At 35.7% G+C, this 18916-nt stretch overlaps 2 protein-coding genes across 16 annotated transcripts in view; one reads left to right on the plus strand and one right to left on the minus strand.

Moving 5' to 3' along the window:
- LOC109365892 (uncharacterized) overlaps window positions 1-18916 on the plus strand; it is a 65360-nt gene that overhangs the window by 32991 nt on the left and 13453 nt on the right. The gene's annotated exons all lie outside the window — the stretch shown is intronic.
- The window catches only part of SPATA17 (spermatogenesis associated 17), a 180665-nt gene that overhangs the window by 1172 nt on the left and 160577 nt on the right, over window positions 1-18916 (minus strand). For 5 of the 7 annotated variants that reach the window (XR_014881915.1, XR_014881910.1, XR_014881909.1 and 2 more), the window contains one exon: window positions 1-8351. This exon is cut by the window's left edge and continues 1172 nt beyond it. The gene's annotated coding sequence lies outside the window, so the exon portion shown is untranslated. The remainder of the gene's footprint in view (window positions 8352-18916) is intronic. The other 2 variants (XR_014881914.1, XR_014881913.1) reach the window with 2 other exon arrangements.

Consider the following 18916-nt stretch of genomic DNA (forward strand, 5'->3'; position numbering starts at 1 on the left):
TATTCATCTGTCAATGATATAAATTGCTGTGCACTAGGATAGATTCTGAGAAAACTGTGAAAACCTGCTAGGTCAAATTTATATTTAATTGGCCAAATTCCTCACTCTCCTAAGTTACATCTCAGGCTGGGAGATATTTATAGAGAATTGTCATTTTAATTTTCCCCAATTTGTGACAAAAATATGTGATTTATTTGCACTACAAACCTAATTCAAATAAAATAAAGGGAAGCTGCTTGGAATTAGTGAGATGTTACTCTTCTGATATTTTACCATTTTATATCTTCTTTACATTTAATTTGCATGTGAAAGATTATTAAATGTACATGGAAACAATGGATTAATATATCTCTGTCAATGCATATCTCATGGAAAGGTTTATTTCACTTCTGATTTTTTTTTTAAATTATTTACTTAATATTGCAAGAAAGCTACTACTATTCAACACAGACTAAGGCTTAAGCTGTTTCATCAAATTACTAGTCTCTGCATTATGGAATTATAAATCAATTAACATAATAAAAACAAATTATAGATCTTAAATAAAATGTCAATTTCATGACTATTCAGGTTGAATCATAATTCAGAAAACCATGAATCTGATACTGAATCTCTGACTTTAACAGAATGTTTCCCAATCTGTATTTCTCAAAAGTTTAAGAAAAATACTAACAGTTTCATAAAAATGTATGACATTTCTTCTGTTTGAATTGATTCACAGTGGCGGCAGTAGTATTTATTCTCAAAAAATATATCCATTGTATTTTCTGCTATATGCTGTTAGAATATATGACTTGCTCTTACAGTTTCACACTCCTAAATCCTATTTCCGAACAATATATTTCAAATATTTCACATGGCCTCTCAAGTCCCAGTACTGCTTACTTTTCTGACTACAGCGTTTCTGAGTTTGCTGGCATGTAAAATCATGGTATCACAATTATTACAATTATTACATAACTGATTCAGTTTTAAATATTGAACATCTTTTATCTTTTTTCTTCATTATTTATGTACTTGTTGTTCATTTTCTCTTTGAGAGACACAGTTCCAAGTAAGAAGTCCTCCTTCTCCTTTTTTCATTTGCTGCTCTTCAAGCAAATGATGTAAGACTTCCACATTTTTTATCACATTCACACTTTATTGTATTCAGCTTCACCAGGAAAAGTATACGCCAAGAAATTCTTCAAGAATCAGCCAAGCAAACTATCCATCACAATTATGAAACGTATATAACCGTATTCAGAACATTGTCTTAATTTTAACTTCTGTTGTCATCAGGACATGGTACAGATAGGGTTGTTCCCACTTGTGAGGATGAATAACTGGAATGCCTCAGTATATGCATGTAATGAAAGAACATCTTCAGGTGGACAAGCTGAAACGTCTCTGAAAGGTATTCTGAAGGACAGTCCAAACAACACCCAGAATTGCTACTTCACAAATATTAACCTATACATTTTGCAAAACTGAACATATGAATTTTATGAACAGTGTAATATCATGGACGTATTCATAAACTGCTCCATAAGGTAGAAAGTAATCACATTAACAAACCCCATGGTTTCAGGCCTTGGATGCAAATCTGCTACTATACGACATTACATCAGATCACTGAACCTATGATGATTTTCAAATTCTGTTCACAGCCTGAAATGGTGTCATCTCTATTTTAAAAATAATTTATTCAAACTGCTATAATACCATATGCAGATGTTTGTACGTTATTTTTCAAGTGACTTTTATGATATGGTAACTCTTCCAAAGCCTAACAAGATTCTGAATAATTTTTTTTTGTATTAGTTTTACTTATCTGGTTCAATTAACACTGGCAGTTCAAATAACACACTTCTGCCTATAAATCAGCCTCTGGTTTTCACATTCCTAAAGAGGGAGTAAGAATACTTATTCACCTCTCTGATCTTTGAGTGGAACATGCTATTGAAAAACCAAAACATTCTCCATGTTAGTATCGTGATATTAACATGCAAGTTACCAGAAAAATGTACCCAGAAAGAAATCAACCTATTTTAGTATAAACCTCAGACAAGACAAACAGTTCAAAATAAGGTGATCCTCACAGAGACTTCCCATCAAAATTGAACTGACGGTAAAAAATCAAATCCCGTCTGTTATCTCAAAGCAAGTCTGGATGCAGAATAAATCCAAAACCAAGGACTGGCATTTTATGGAGTAAGTCACAAGCAAAGACTTGAAAGCCTTTTTCTGCCTCTGTACAGGGGCTAAGAAAATAGCCATATGTACAAATATATACATCAGCAAAAAATATACATTTTGGAAATACTTGTTTTGAAAAACTTTGAGAAGAAAGTTGAAAGAAAAACAAGAAAAAAAGTTACCTTATACTACACTGGAATAAGAACTCTCCCATGAATATTTATATGTAGTTTCTCCTTAAGAATGAAGAATTTTGGGTAAAGACAAAGGACAGAAAATCTCCACTAGTGGACATTCAGCATCTACCCCCAGGCAGCACTATAAGAAGCCTGACAGGAACTTATACTCACTAAAATTAGTGTATTTGAGAATTAAACTGAAATGCTCTGAGGTACATGCACTGGTCAGTCTGTAAAAAGTCATACATCTTCCAAATCCCTTTAGAAAGTAATGAGCATCCGTCACATTCAAAAGGAGCCTAGACAACCTTAAGGGAGAATTGATTCATATCTGTCTTCAATTTTCTTAGCACATACATTAGAAAAAGCTAGACCTAAATCTAGGTGTATACTTGAGACCCAAATACCAACTGTGGCTGCATTTCAGACTTGCTGCATGACCTTCAGCAAGTCTTTTAATCTGTCTGTGCTTCAGATTCCTCAGTGCAGAGTGGAAGCATCTCTCATTTTTTGTTGTAAGCTGTGAGGATGGAAAATGCTGCATAAGAGGTAAAAAATATTCTTGTTAGTCAAGAAGAATGAATCTAAACAGAGTCCACTTGAGTCCCCTTCTTATCTTATTTCAAGTGCTCTGTACCCACTTGAGTTACTTTGACAGTTTTTCCTGATTTACCACATCATAAGGAAGATAGAGTCATGCTTAGCTGAACATTTGTTGACATAATTAACATGTTGCAAGAAAAGAAAGATCTGCAAAGCTCAGGCTCACCAGTACATAAATATATGCACATTTTAGAAAACTGAGAATGATGCACAAGAAAAATTAAGTTTGATGATTTAACATCAGTCCAAATTAAATTAATTCCCAAGGAATATTTTGGATAAAGATCAAATAAATCCCCTTACACAGAAAGCTTGAAATTAGGCTTTGTTGAACATCATTAATGGTATAGCTTCTCCCTGTACTGATTAAGCTCTTTGGCTGTGAGCAAGAAGTTTGCCCAGCAAGCGATCTTTCTTTTCTTTTCTTTTTTTTCTTTTTTTTTTTTTTTATTTCAAGCGTGTCTTGTTTGAAAGGGATAATTGTGCCCAGCAGATCTTGTTTCTAACGCTTCTTATATATAGTGAAATACTGTAATTTAACAGCTTGCTGGGGGAACAAGAATTTGTTCCAGTTCCTGATTTAAATGTTTATGCTAATTGCTATTTATTGGCTCAGATGCAAATGATAGGTTGGCCAAAGTGAAATTTTATGACGAGCAAACTCCCCCCTTTTGTGCAAATTGAAAAAGTGAAACAAGAAGAGGATGAAATGAGCCGAAGATGGTCTTAATGGTTGCTTTTTAATGGGGAAGATAAAATTAAGACTGATTTACGTGGCCAACTCCCCTGTTTTCTCTTATCAGCTCATTTGGCAGGAAAAATGGAAAAGTAATTGTTCCTCTTTCAATGTGGGCCTCAAACCATTATTTATTGGCTGAAATTAATCGCTGTTTATCCTTCATTCACGTGGAAACCGCTCTATCAGCATTATGAACCCCAGCAACTCAACTAGTCCCTTGCAATTTAGCCAACAGCAAGTGCAGATCCTGATGAGCCGTGCCTTAATTTTCTGGGCTGTGGGAGTTAATGAAGACTCCTTTCTTAGGTGGACATATTTGTATTTCTACAACATTAATAACAAAGGCCCACACTTTTTCTTCTGCAGCATGTAAACTTTTTTGTGATAGAGAAAAAATAAGACAATTCATAAACCTCAACAGAGATGAAAGAGAAAACAGACTGAAGACCAGCGTTTTCTTGTACAGTGAAGATCCTTGTGAGCTGAAGAATACAATAGGCAACTCTCTAACTGCTTCACAAGATGCCCTGTGCTATGGAGTGTGTAGCACAATTGTAATGGCCTGCCACTGAGTACTGTTCACGTTTATCCCTCTCTCCTTATGTTTTACTTTCATTGCATCCACCTTCCAGCCCAGTACACTCACTATGCCGGCTGCCCGTGCAGTTAATGTCAAAAGGAAAGTATGCGTCTGGGACAGACACAGCTGCATCTTATCTAATTCTGCCAAAGGGAACCAACTGGTGTTAACAGTATGCACTTCAGGCAGAAGACTTTTACCACTTCCTTTTTGAGATGGTGCAAAGCATCACCCAGCTCTCCTTTCCACATAGCCAGGAGGAGAGTCAAATTCTTCTCTTTCCATTTTTTTTTTTTTCCCAGCCCCAGATGCCCTTGGAAATAAGATGTTTTATTTCAGTAGTAGTAACAGTTGCTGGCTTGAAAATATCATCAATAAGCAGATGCAGTTTATATCATAATAGAGCAAAAAATGAATTTTTAAGTAGAGACCGTAGGAACTGTCAAGCTGGTTCAGGGCTTAGGTGCACCTGGTCTCTTTCTGCACCTGTGACAGTGGCCGGTGGATAGAGTAAGTAAGAAGGTGTGAAGCAGTCTCGTTTGCTTCTTTCGTCTAAGGGCCAGCTTGATTTCTAATTTGTCAAGACAGGCTTTACCCTGAAGCATGAAGTTTAAAAGGTTCAAGACCAGGAAAAGCAGCAAGAGATGAGAAATGTGCTTCTGCTAAACATTGGTTCTGAACATCACTGTTCAGGGATATATATATATGCTTAGATACATCCACATTGAAAAGCCATCCTAATTTTCTAGATTTCCACGAGTTCAAAAGAACATGTTAAAGCTGAGCAAGTTTTACATAAAGCAATATGTGCAGCAACTTTGGCTATAGTGATGTATTAGATAACAATAAATATTGGTTTTGTCTTTCTTCACTAATTCTGTGAGGCAGATCACTGGACCCAATCTCATATTTTCCATGAGCCGGATCTAAAATTACATTGGAAGTCAATAGATATTTTTCTACTGATTTACATGTGTTTTGGATCTCGTCCAAGATTGGCACGTTAGCATTTTAGAAAGGGCAGTAGTGAAGTTGTCTCAGATTTGTAAACCCACTAATGAATTTCCAGACTTATGTTCAACTCACTTCTTACAGAGAGGGCAGGAATCTGCGACATATGTGTAAAACTGATATGGGTATCGAAAGCAATTCAAAATGTTTTAATTAGTGAATTAATTTGCAGATTAATATTTCTGCCTTAATCAGTATATAATTAGGAACCAGAAGAGAATATAAGCCTAGCTTTACAATAAAAAATAATAAATACAAGTATTCTTAAGTTATGATTCTAAGCAGTATAGAAGGAATGGATTCCCTTGCTTTTGGACATGATCCAGCTAAAACTACTTGCATACATATATTTCAGAACCCCAGACAGACTGAGAATATTGCTCTTGCAACAGGTTACACAAAGAAGCAAAGGCACAGTGTTAGCAAACCCTGATTTTGAAGGGAAATAGTATTTATGTGAATAAGCTGACAAGTCAACAGTATTCCTCCGAAGTCTCAATGATTCTTCATCACTTCCAGTTTGATGTTCATGGTCACATGTACCAAGAGCAGAAAATAGTAAACTGTTCACAAATGCAACTTTGGAAATGTACCATTTGGGTGCTGTACACTCACTGGAACATATAAGATTTTTCCATTTTATTTCTTATCTAAGCTATGGCCTTTGTCCTGCTTCCAGTAAATTTAGTGGGAATTTTGCCATTGACTTCAATAAAAGTAAGTTTAGACCCCAAAGACATTGGTTGTGGCTATGTTACAGTTCACGTCTGCTTATTGGAACACACTTCTTTTTTTCTAATTAAAAGCAAGCCTGGGTCCTGGAGCTCAATTCTGATTACAATTTGGTCCAGATGTCTGAACTTGCTTGCCAAAATGGAACTCATAATCCTGTACATAAAAGCTTCGTTGAAAGTCTGAATTTCAGAGATAATGACCATGCAGTAAAAGCCAGTACCTACACTGTGTGTGCTGTGCCCCTGCTTTCAGGTGGAGGTTTATGTGTTGTAAGAAATCGTGGAAGGATATTTCTATATCTAGAATCCATCTGAACTTCAGTCTTGAAGCTAAGAACAATTTCTAAGTTACAAGATTATCAAACTACAGTTACTTATTTCCAGAAGTAAATTCTTTCACATCTCTTGAATCCCAGTTGTCTTTATTAAGAAGAGTAAGTTTATCTTTTCAGTTTCCAGAAACAGTACATGTTTGTTTTGTGCTGTCAGGGAGTTCAGCATGAATGGAGAATTTCAGTGAAAAAGAAAAGCTGATCTTTCACTGTCCGATAGACTAATAAGTCCCGTTGTCAGCGCCAAGGTGAGTTCTTGACTACTAAGAATCACTCTTGCCACTGCAGGAATGTGTGCTTCTACTTTGTCATTCAAACTTCCATGGCTTTAAGATGAAAGACATGACAAACAACAGATCTGTTTATTTTGACTTTACAGATATATCATTAAATTCAGCAATGTTGATGTTAGCTGAGGACTCAGAATTTTATCAATGGTTAAGAGCTGCTTTAATATTATTTTTATGATTAAAATATTACAATTATATGTTTTTCCTATTTAAGAGTATTGTCATTAGTTTGTTAGATTCCACTTGTGGACCTTTAACGCAGCTGTATCAATAACTGAATTTTCTTTGGCCTGGCTGACCATAGTCCTTTCCACCTAAATGTCATAATTGATTCTGAATACACTCTGATGCAACAGCACTTGGGTGATATAGGAGTCTTGAAGGGATCTGGAATTGGGTTTTCTTTTATTTGTATTGCACAAAGGCACTAGGTACTTAGGAAACACAAGATAATTGCCTGTGCTCCACAACAAAGCATATTCTCCGTAGAAAAATATAATTCTAGGGAAATGCAAGAAATTTGTACGGAAAACTACCTGGGGACAGTGAAGCACTGTTACTGCTGTTTTTCCAGTTCTTGTCTCTTATCAATACTTTGGACAGTAATTTTGTCTTAGATTGTTGACATTTGTATATAGAGAGAATCTACCTATGTGGATAACTCGCTCATATCTATTTAATTAGAAATTTTTATGCAATTTGATATGCTACCATTTTTTGAAGGAGTCTTAAGATAGCACATTCATGGAAGTGGGTCATAGTATATCTCCAGAGCAACCAAACAGAACTCACATGTGAATGAACGTAACCTTCCAACAGATGTTCTCATTTTCCTGTATCTAAAACTCATGAAATTTCCCAGGTATGTTTTAGCCTCTCGGGTGAATCCAACTCCAAGGCAACATTTCTGTCTCCCTCAGGAATCTGGGAACCTATTGCCTTACATATTATACTGTCATTCAACGTATGCAACATGAGTGAAAAATACTGCAGTCTCTATTTTAACATTTACTTTAATCTATGTTTATCTGTTTATATCATCAGAGATGGTGGTCCCATGTTCTAATTTGGCAGCTTTCTAATCGCACTTTCACTGGAGAAGCAGACATTCAGTCCACGATAATAATAATAATAAAAATTTACTTCAGATGCATTTGATGAAATCATTTCATTTAAATTCTCTGCTCTTCAAAACAAGTGTAATAATATTTTCCTCACAGGAGTGTGGGGAAAGTCTTCTCTTTCAGCTGAACTGCTAATTCATTTGAGAATAACAACCTGTCTTATCTTTGCTGGGATTTTCTCAACTGTTTATCTCAAGATAACAAACTTCAGCTGAACCCACCTTTTTCATTTAACATGGCAGAAGCCTTGGAGAGAGAGGGATCAATAAAACTTTCACAATATTTCTACCATCTTTATTTTGAAGGCAAAGATACCCTATCTGGGTTTACTGAAATATAGACAGCTTCAGTGTAAAATATAATTATTTGTCTAAGACAGAAGACACTGCTACTTAAATCTGTCCATTACAACAAGGAGATTTATAGATGGAAACTCACTATGTACCCAGGCACAACCTGGTCCTCTCTGAGGTTGACTGGTACCTGTGGTAAGCAACACTCAGTTGTTTTTGATGGACATCCCCTCCAGCTCTCCTTCCAGGAAGGCATCAGCCTTCTGTTTATTTTGCAGGACAGTTCATCTTTAAGAAATACAGGAATTCTGGATTAGAAATTAAATCATAGCTTCACACATTTGTTAGTGCTGAACAGAAATGTATATCAGAAGGTTATAAGTGATACACACAGGTGGATGACTCCTAGATGGAGCCATTGGTAAGTAGATTCTGTCTCACATTTTAGAAAAGGAGTTTTAAATGCCCATGACACCTCAGAGTAAATATGGTGCCCAATCTGAGCTCAGCCCTCTATGCAAAAGCAGTCTTGCTGGGCTGTCACACAAAGCTGTACTGGGAGTTTCTGGTCACACTACTCACAGTGCTGGCTAAAAAAAGACCTCAGTCCTCTTCTACACATCTGCATCCTTCATAACCAAACACGTACAGGATTTATAGCGGATACTGTGGTCTGTTCAATGGTGTTAGACCTGATTTAAACTAGTTTAAATTAAAGGACAGTTTAGCTTTTGTTTTCTTGGAAACAGGAGAAGAGGCAAGACAAAAACAGAAGTGATAATATCAGTGATCCTGGAGGGTAAATTGTAGGTTGTTAGGTAAAAATGATGAAAATTCATACCAAGAATTTATCTGATCTCCTTTAAATCATAATAAAAAGAGACTGGATAAATTCTTTGAATGGATTTTCATTTCTATCAAAAAAATATGTAGGTAGGCTCTACAGCCTACTTTCACTTTTGAAAAACATAATTTTTTAAAATCTTAATTTATTTTGAACCAGGAACCTGATTTTTTTCATGTCATCTTATTATAGTATGACGCGAAACACTGATAACTGATATCTAAGCACATGCATAGGACAAGTCATATGGATCTCTGTCATAACTCCATCAGTAACTTTCCTTCCAGATCAAAGTCCTACTTTGCTATGTCATTTCTACTACAGAACTCATGACTTGTTCAATTCTCTGTACATTTTTTGAGCTCTCTGAATCAATTTTTTAAGAAAATGGGACTAGAAATTCAAACAGCACATAGAATGAATAGAAAACAGAATTTCAGACTAGTAACTTTACTTGCAAATTGATAAAGGGTGGTGAATTCTCCCACAATTCAAAGATTAGTAGTTCCCAAAATTCTAAAGTTATATTGTTGTTGTTTTTTTTTTCACTTTTACATCCATGCTTTTGTGTATTATGTGGGTCTTCTGGATCCAAGGAAGCCTCTTGTCAGCCTATACTTTTCATCATTAGGATTTATATGCAAAAAATAAAAATCACAACTGAACTGATAGTTATCAATCCAGTTTATTACCTCACCTTGACATGGTTTTGTATGCTAGCAAATAATTGGTGTCAATGAACAAATTTTCTATTTTAAAATCACAGAAAGTACATCGTGTAAAAAAACTCTGACACTGTCAAAAATATTATTTTATTCATTTATTTTATCATGGTGCATAATCTGAAATTCACATAGATACTGAAAGATTTACACTGAGATTATAAAACAGCCTATTTTAGCTAAAGGCTGAAAAGATAGGATCTGAGAAGTCTCAGTCCAGATTCACATCTTCTGCATTCTATAATTTACTAAAATTTGTATCTTTAACCACATTTTAGCCAATTTTTCTAGAGAGGATATTACCTACACAATGTTGGATGGAGAAATAGTATTATCATTTTAATCAAGTTCTTCTAAAATTTCTAAAATGTAAATCAGCAGTGAAATCTCAGTAGCTGTTTAAAACAGGTCTACCTAAATTAAACTAGGTATGCTAGGGAAAAAAAAGAAAAATAATTAGCCCTAAAATATTATGTGAATTACCTTTTCAGTTTTTGGTTTTCTTTTCTTTCTCTGATGGACACATATATATGTAAAACTTTAATTAGATATGTTCTGTAGATTCACAGACTTAAAACAGATTATTGTATGCGGTGCTTACAATTTTCATATGAAATGTGGAGCTCATCATTCAGTCCACACTCACATGAGAGTTTATGAATGGATTTTTTAAGCTGCCTTTTTTTTATATAAGACTAATTTTATCCTTTTACAATTTCCCATCAGTTGGAAAACCTGAGCTGCAGGGAGCACTGCTTTGATGATAACATGTACAGTAATGCTACCTTGCTTATGAAGTAGGTTTCAGTGACAGAAAGAAATATGATAGTCAGTGGAGAAATAACTTCATGCTAAGGAGTGCAAAGCAGATATCTTCCCATGGCGCAAACATAAATTTGCAAAATATTCCCACTCAAGCAAAAGTTCCTGAAACTGAGGAACTATGCTTAAGGATACACTGAGTACAGATGACCTCAAAAAATATCTTTGTTGAAAAGGGACTCATATAGCTTAAGTATTACAGTGATTGTAAGTTCAGATAGTCTGTCCATTAAAGTAACACAGCCATCACTGTAACATAGTATGAAGGTAGAAGAGTGCTGAAGAACAATGAAGGGAAGAACTTGCGTTGACATGCATTATGACATTATTGACACGCACGTATGTCAGCCTTATATAGTGTCATGAAAAATATTTTTGTGCTGACAAAAGACAAATTTTGCTAGATTCACTCGGGAAGAACCATTTCTGATTTTGCCTTTCGTTTATCCAAACACTCAGCTGAAAGTGTAGATGTTCTGAAGCAGATATGCTAAGCTTGGCTCAAGTGTTAAATACCAAGATACTGGAGCCAGGAGGTGAGAGTAATTTCAGAAACCAGAAAAATTAAATAGCTTTTATTTTAACCTGATAACTTTCTCAATTCAGTTTACAGTGGTTATTTTTAAATTATTATTTAAAACAACAACAACTTAATTCCCTTAAAAGTGCAAAATCATAAAATTAAGAGGACTTATTACTGATGCACTTGTACAGTTTGTAAGCAATGAGTGCCAATATGCAGTATAACTAGGCCCCTGCAATTTCCTGTCAGGTCCAAGTTTTCAGGTTATTATTAAATGTCATTGCTTTGAGCTTGCTGTGGGCAAAAGGTGCCGGGGTAAATTAAGTACAACAATCTCCTAGTTTCCTTTCCCAAGACATGTTCCTAAGTTGTTTCCTTCAACTTCCAGAGACCTGTGGGTACTTAGAATATGTTTCCATCTAGCAAATCAATCTACACTATGCATCTGCCAAGTACGTGGAAATACAAACTAGATTTTGGCTGACATCTCTATCTCAGCATGACAAATGCTAAAAATCTCTCCATCTCTCAAAAATTAAGCAGAAAAAAGCAGTAGAAAACCCTAATATTGGTTAAAATGTCAGTTGAATTAAATGAGAGTGGTGTGATCTCTACCCACGAGGGGAGAAAAAAAGCAGAGCAGGTATGTTAGAAGTGCAAAAAAATATTGAGTTTCACACATAGCTTGTAGGAGTTGACAAGTCTGCTGGCAGCTGCCTGGTCACGGGGGGCTAAGGGAACACAGAAAAATGCAGACAGTGCCTTGATACTGAGAAATGGGAGAGAAACAAACAGAGCAGGGCAATGGATGTATTTCCTGACTCGTTAAACCTCAAATTGCTTTGGCCTCAATTCTGAGTTCCCAGAACTGAGAAGGACCAAAATGATATTACCAAGGGAGTTAAGGTACAGTGAGTCTCCTTTCTTTACATAGATGATATTTTACAAGACAATATTGATTCCTATTGGACAGCAAACTGGGAAGCAGCAGTGAAGAGGAAGAAAAGACAGGGCCATTAATGTGTTCATCTGGCAGACAGCATGGACATGGTGCAGGCACCTTCTCTAGGGAGTGCTGCCCTTCTTCTCCTGGGCTGGGGAAATGTAACCCCCATTCTGCTGGCCTTCTTCATAAAATCTGTCTGCCATCACATCCTTTATTTTGCTAATATTTGACAGGTGCTATCCATCTCTCCTTTCTGCTGACATAATTTATTACAAATAGATATAAATGTATATTTTAGGTACGTTTGCGCATATGGTTGTGGCAATTGTAAACATTTGCATACACAGTTCAACATCTAAAGTGGGTTTTCTTTACCATAAAACTTTCCCATGAAGACTGATGTAAAATTCTTTTCTTTTCTGTCCATTATCTAGCCTTTTGCTTACTCTGATTGATCACCTGGCCTTTCCCTACAACCAAATAATGGCTTCATTGTAGTGATGAATCTGTATGCAGCATGAGGTCTATACTTACTGGGTCAGACAAAAAACAAAATATAAATAAAAGATTTTAAAGTGTAATCTCAGTTTTTTCCAGTATTGCTGTGAAGCCTAAGCAAGTGAATGAAAATATGATTCTACAGATCCTATTTCATACCTTACTGCTGGAACTATTAAGCTATATTGTCAATAATTTCCAGGTGATGAAAGAGAACACGTTACGGTTATTTTCAGTTTTGAGCTATTATAGTGTTGTTATCTGGTTTAATTGAGGTATCATTTTCTCTGCAAAATCAGCTTTATTAAAAAACGTTCTGACAACAGTGTCTTATACTATCTCAAGTTTTTGAACTTTTTCAAGTAGTCAGTGTAATATCTCATAATCACAGTCTGTCTTTCCAAATACAAAATTTTAGGGATAATTAAAGGTTTTACTGGTCAGACATTGAACTCCAGCTCCCATATATCCTATATATCCTCCCATATCTAAATATCCTTTTTTGGAATGATATTTTATCCAATTGCCTTTGATGAATTCCTGCTGTGTGGTTCAGAGGATGGTACTGTGTTTGTTTCTTTAATCTGTTGCAATGGCTAAAATTTGTGATGGATATTTTCATTCTAATGGATTCTAATTTTATGTGTATTGAAATAAATAAACTATTACAATAATTTTCATAATTGTTACGATCTCAAAGCTGTACTCATTGTATTGTTCCTATATGCTTATTATAATACTTGGCAAAAGGAAAGGTTTCATTACCATCAGACAGTGTACTTTGTGGGCAGTTGGGGGGGTGAAAAACCCCACCTCAGCACATCGCTTGAGCAAGCTCTTACCTCTCCAAGTTTAATCGGCTTGGAGGTTTAAACATAATATTTGCTGAACAGGGCTGTCATGAATTGAGGATGGTTTCCTCAGTATTGGCAAATGGAGTGATCTGGGAATGAGGATCTGTGCAAACTTTCCAGGGACTCATAAACCAGTCCTGGGGCTGTGAGGCTTTGGGATGCCCCTTCCAATGGCACGCATCCTCAGTACACATCCATATCTGAGCCTGACATAGGCGACAATGTGGCTGCAGTGGGACGAAGCTATGTTTTGCATCAGCCCATTTCGCTGGGTAGATGTGATTTTTGCATTGGAAAATGCGGAACCTAAATTTCAGGTTAAAATTCTTAGCTGTTTGTTGTGTGGGAAGTCAATCTTCTTACTTTTTTCAGTGCCAATTTTTTCATAACCTTCTTAAGAGCAATGTCTCAGAAAAGGAGCGGTGCTCAGTGTGGGCGGCCACCCAGCCACACCTACCTTGCGAGTCTGTTCCTATTTTGGCTAATGACTTCATACTTTAAAGCACCATGATATCAATGGCAGGTTTTAGCAGATTTGAATTGTGTTGAAATCTTTAGACTTATTCCACCTTTACGCCGAACATCGGAGAAGCTCCAGTTAATCTTCTTTAAGGCCCTATTCGCTTAATGGAAACGCTTAGCTGCATAATTGCTTTGAGCCTATTGCTATTCCAAAAGGAAAATATAATAATCTAATGGTATTGTCTCTATAAGCGAATGAGAATTTCAGGAGTGGATGTTGGTGCCACCCATGTGATCCGGAGAGGTTAATGCAGTTAAAGTTATTTCACAGTCCATTAAGGAGCTTACGGTGACCCATCGACCTTTGAGCCAACAACACGGAATCCATTATCATCACCACGGAGGAGCCGGGGCTCCGCTGGCTCGACAATGGGCCCGGGAAATCCCAAGTTAGTACTTAGTCTAAAAAAATGCACTTTTCTTTCTGCTTCTTGGGTATGGCTATTAATACACCCTCCCATAATTTGTAACATTAACATTGCTGAAGGTACAGAAAAGGACATTGAAATGAAGACGTCAAAACTGCTGACTTGGTTCCATGTATGATAATACTGGCTACATATTGAAATGGTGGATACAGAACAGATGAGCTCAATATGAAGAAAGTCAAGGAACTCGAGGAAATTTAACAATAAATTACTGAAGGAACTGAAGCTCATTTAAGCAAATAATATCTTTACTCCACATTTCCTGTTGCCATAAGTTGGTATTTTGTTTTTATTTCTATTTTTATTATTATTTTCAAGGTTCCAGGGTTCTTCATATGATTTAGAAACTCAAGGAAAAAAATAAAAAGCATTTAGTTTGCTGTATGCAGCACAGGCATGCTTTAGTTACACAAAAATACTTACTTTACATTCCTTTATCTAGAACGTTTACTGTTCTTTTACTATAATAATTTTATGAAAACACTGCTAACGCTCTGCAGGAGGTTTATTCACAAGTATGCTTAATAATGTTAAAACACGTACACATCTCACAATGTGCAAAGGAATTTTCAGAAGACAGTATCAGTCACAGAGAAAACAGATTTGTGGTGCCAAGAAGTAAAAATTTAATTTTAAGATCTTGAACTTTATCAATAAAATGTCACAAATTTCAATAGTAATGCTGATGAAAATGCAACCCTTCATATTGCTTAGCAAAATAAATAAGAATAATCATATGGTATGTACATACCATATGTACATGCTGTATCACTCTTTATAAAAATGATACTACATTCTAACACAGAAAAGCCTGATACTAAAGCTCCAAAAACATTAAAATAATTTGTTGCCTTTACATTTACAGATATGAATATTAATATTGTAAGGGTATTTGTTTTACTTAGAGACAAAAAAAAAAAAGATAGATCTTCATAAAATTCTTGCAGGTAATTAAGGATCACATACCTGGAAAGTTGGTGAGTGTCTTTGATTCTTCAGGATCCATTTTAACTAATTAGAAAATAAGATTACCATGAACATTATCTCTCTGTGTGTCTGAAGTAAGATAGGAATGATGAAGAAAAGGTATGCATAGCCATACAATTATCAAGAGTGCAGGGTTTTCATAGCTGAATGTGTGCTCAAATATTTAAAAGCAGGTTTATGTTCTCCTGATTATTGTAAGAAAGAATAGTGTTGCTCTAATTATATTTTTTTAATCACAGCACTTGAGTTGAAATTTGAGTCTGTACTATGGAGAGTTTTAAGAAGTTATTCTGCTTATCTCTCGTACAAAACAGTTAAAACTTGCACATATCCTAGTTTTCTGTGTGTTTACAAATATTATGAAAATAGTACGCTGGGTCAGGATAATGTAGAGAATGTAGACAATAAATGCAACAGAATAGGTTATAAAATTCCAGAGCATTTGTTACAGACTACAATTCCCTTTTCACTCCATTGTTGAAAAATAAAATTAGCTAAATGACTCCATTAAGTGATGGAGATAATGTCTCTCTGACTGTTCAGCAAAGATGAAAGGAGAGGGCAAATTTGTGCAACAGAGTTAGTAGGCTTTGCATTACTGCAAATGTTAAAATAGCTTTTTAAAAAGTATATTGTTTTCTAGCTCACCACAGAGACAGCCATCTCTTTTTAGAGATTGCTGTGGTCACCCTGTCATTAGCTAAATAATTCAGTAAGTAGTAGAGGGGAGAATAACAATTTGAGTACTAAATGATAACTAGCCTTAAAAGATATTTTATGAGATACGTGTTATTTTAGAAAACTGGTGAAGTCATCAGGTTTTTACGTGAGAAGAATACCATGCAGGCAATATTCTTTCAAGTCCTTATTTTTAATAATGAAGGGGTCATTTTGCTAATTCCTGTTCTCCCTCTCTACAGCAGTTTGCAGCCTCACGGAGCCCTGATCCTCATTCTCTTTCTTTCACAGACACACAGAAGCACTCTCAAATACATTTACAGAGTAGCAATTATTGAGAAAGTAATCACAGTAAATTTAGGTGGGTATAATAATATAATACAAGTAATTAATCATGGGGTGTAGAATTCATTATGTCAACAAACTAGATGAAACCTCCTTGGGAGTGTGATATGAAACAATATGTAAGAATGATTTCTTTAAAGTGACAGGCAGAGATAATCAATCACAAAACTATCCGACAAAGCAACATATCCATAAAACTGGAACATTTGGGACCAGGAAGTGTAGATAGCAGTACTGAAAAATAAGATACCTTTCATAAAATTCTTTTGCAAATAGTATTAATAAATTATATATCAAAACAGTCAACATATTATATTGCATCACTTAGGTGAAGAAATAACAGAATGTTTAGATACAATTTTTTCTGGAGTGGAAAAGAGTGGATCCCTATAATCTTTACAATTGTAAGGATTAAGTCCTCAGGGAAAAAAAAAAAAATCTTAAATATTTTAGGGAAAGTCATAAAAAATGAAATCACTCCAAAAGATTCTGCATTTTAGAATAGCAGCAAAAGAAAGAAATAGCAAAAAGGCATACATAGCAAGTCCCATCATCAGACACAGGCAGCAAGCAGAAGCTGTTTTTTCTATCTGGAAACCATGCATAGGGCTACAAATCTCAGGCAAAAATTCGCAATAACTCAATAATGAAATAGTTACTGAGCAGTGAAAATCTTTGGACATAAATGGAGATCCAAAGTGAGTCTCAGCCTTCAGTAGCCAAAAATAAACCAGTTCTTGGCTGAAAGACATAAGTGCTATTGTGAAATTGATATCCCTCCTTGGCTTATTCCCAGACAATATGTTGCCTTTCTGGGGGCTGATCAATGTGATTGATGTGATGTGTGAAATCCAGGAGGGAGCTCCCCTTTAATCAAACCCACTGTCCTCCACTGATAGGCAGCTGTGGACTAACACATTCTTCCCACTCGTTCCCTCCGGCTCGCCTGAGAGATCATACAGTCAAATAAAAAAAGGACGAGAGGGGAGAGGAAAACAAACTGCCAGACAGGACATGAGAGGGCAGCAACTGAGCAGTGTATTTAGTCCTTAAAAAAGAAAAGGCTGAGTGTCCCCACACAGCACCAGGGCTGGCTCACAAAAGATAGCCCTCCTGCAATGTTTCAGCACTGGGATCTGTCTCTCCCTAGGCCAGTCTCAATGCGCCCACGATGAAGCCCCTTCAGCATTGCTCACCTCTCCTCCCATCAGTTTCAGCATTGATCTGATCTCATTGTCACGCCTCGTACAGGGGTAAAATAATTAGGGCTAAAAATACCTTAAAAGGTTCTTAGATTTTGCTTTACTAATTTAGACATGATGTAATTGTCTGTGTAAAGAATTATAAATACTGACCCGTTCTAATTTTACACATCACTGGCTTATGATCCTATAGGTCTCTCTTTTGCTCGTATAACAGAAGACATGCTGTACCTGTCCAACTGCTTTTGCTACTGTAGTTCATGCAGGACATCCTTTTCAGTCAATCAGCAATAAAATTGCTAATATTTCTCCCACATGTGGAATGAATTAAATTGATCTAGCTTAAAAGATTAACATTACAGGATGATATTTATTTTTAACAGGCTTACTCTGATCGTTGTAAAGATTTCAGAGTTACAAATCTCATTTGTTTAACTTTTATACAATTGGCTCTATTATTGTAATACTTGCATATCCTAACTTGATGCCAGATTGCTGGCTAATTATGTCATAAGCAATCAACTAAGAAAGTGCAGCCAGCCCTTACATGGAAAATGAAATAGTTTTGAAGCTAACCCAAGATAAAATAACTTTTTTTTCTGCTTTACAAATGTAGCATGTAAAAGAGCTTTACAGCGTAGATCAAACATTATTGAATCCAAAGTAGCCAGAGAAATTATAGTCAGAGTAATATCCATAACATGTGAGTAAATAAAAGTCAATCTACTGAAGTTTTAAATGCATCCCAACTTTGAGTGTGTGGGAAACATCACGGAGTCGGTCACTAATCACAGAATGCATCTTAGTGCCTTATAAAATGAATTTACAAAGACAAACTATTCTCTTTGCTGAATTTCAGTACTGTCAGTCTTTGACACTGAAGGAGCAAAGGCTTTGTTTGATGCAGCTGTTCTACTTTTGTGACTGTGATGGTAGGTTTTATCTGATTGCTATTGCAGTCAGGAGTTGAAGGCCTCGAGAAGATTCCAGGAATGTTAAACCCAAAGAACAATGCTGTTTAAGGGTATCCAAGAGCACAGAGGCAGGCATTCTTTCAAGAAGACCTACCTTTCTCCTTTTGCATCTTGAGCAATAGAAATACATGCTATTTGCATCAGCCAAGACTCTTTCATATTAGCAGATAACAGTCTTTGTTGTACAGAGGTAAAGGCATGAAATGAGGCTTCAGTCACATTGGAGATAACCATCTCCTAGCTGTCACGCCAAAATATATGTTGGCCAGATGTTGCCATGGAAGTTAACCTAATCTAGAACATTTTTTTGAAAGAAGAAGGGCAAATTTGTAACTTAATTCAGGTTAAGAGTTAAGTTTTTGAAAGGTTTATTGCTATAGAAGGAAAGCTGCATAAATAGTATCTCCAAATCGTAATGTCCAGTGTGCAATAAAATTTATATTGACATCATTGAGCTACACAGTGGGAAAACTTGCAATAGAAAATAATATTAATATAATAAAAAAGA

Source organism: Meleagris gallopavo, chromosome 2 (genome assembly GCF_905368555.1).
Source record: "Meleagris gallopavo chromosome 2, MGAL_WU_HG_1.1, whole genome shotgun sequence".
In the NCBI taxonomy this organism is placed as follows: domain Eukaryota; kingdom Metazoa; phylum Chordata; class Aves; order Galliformes; family Phasianidae; genus Meleagris; species Meleagris gallopavo.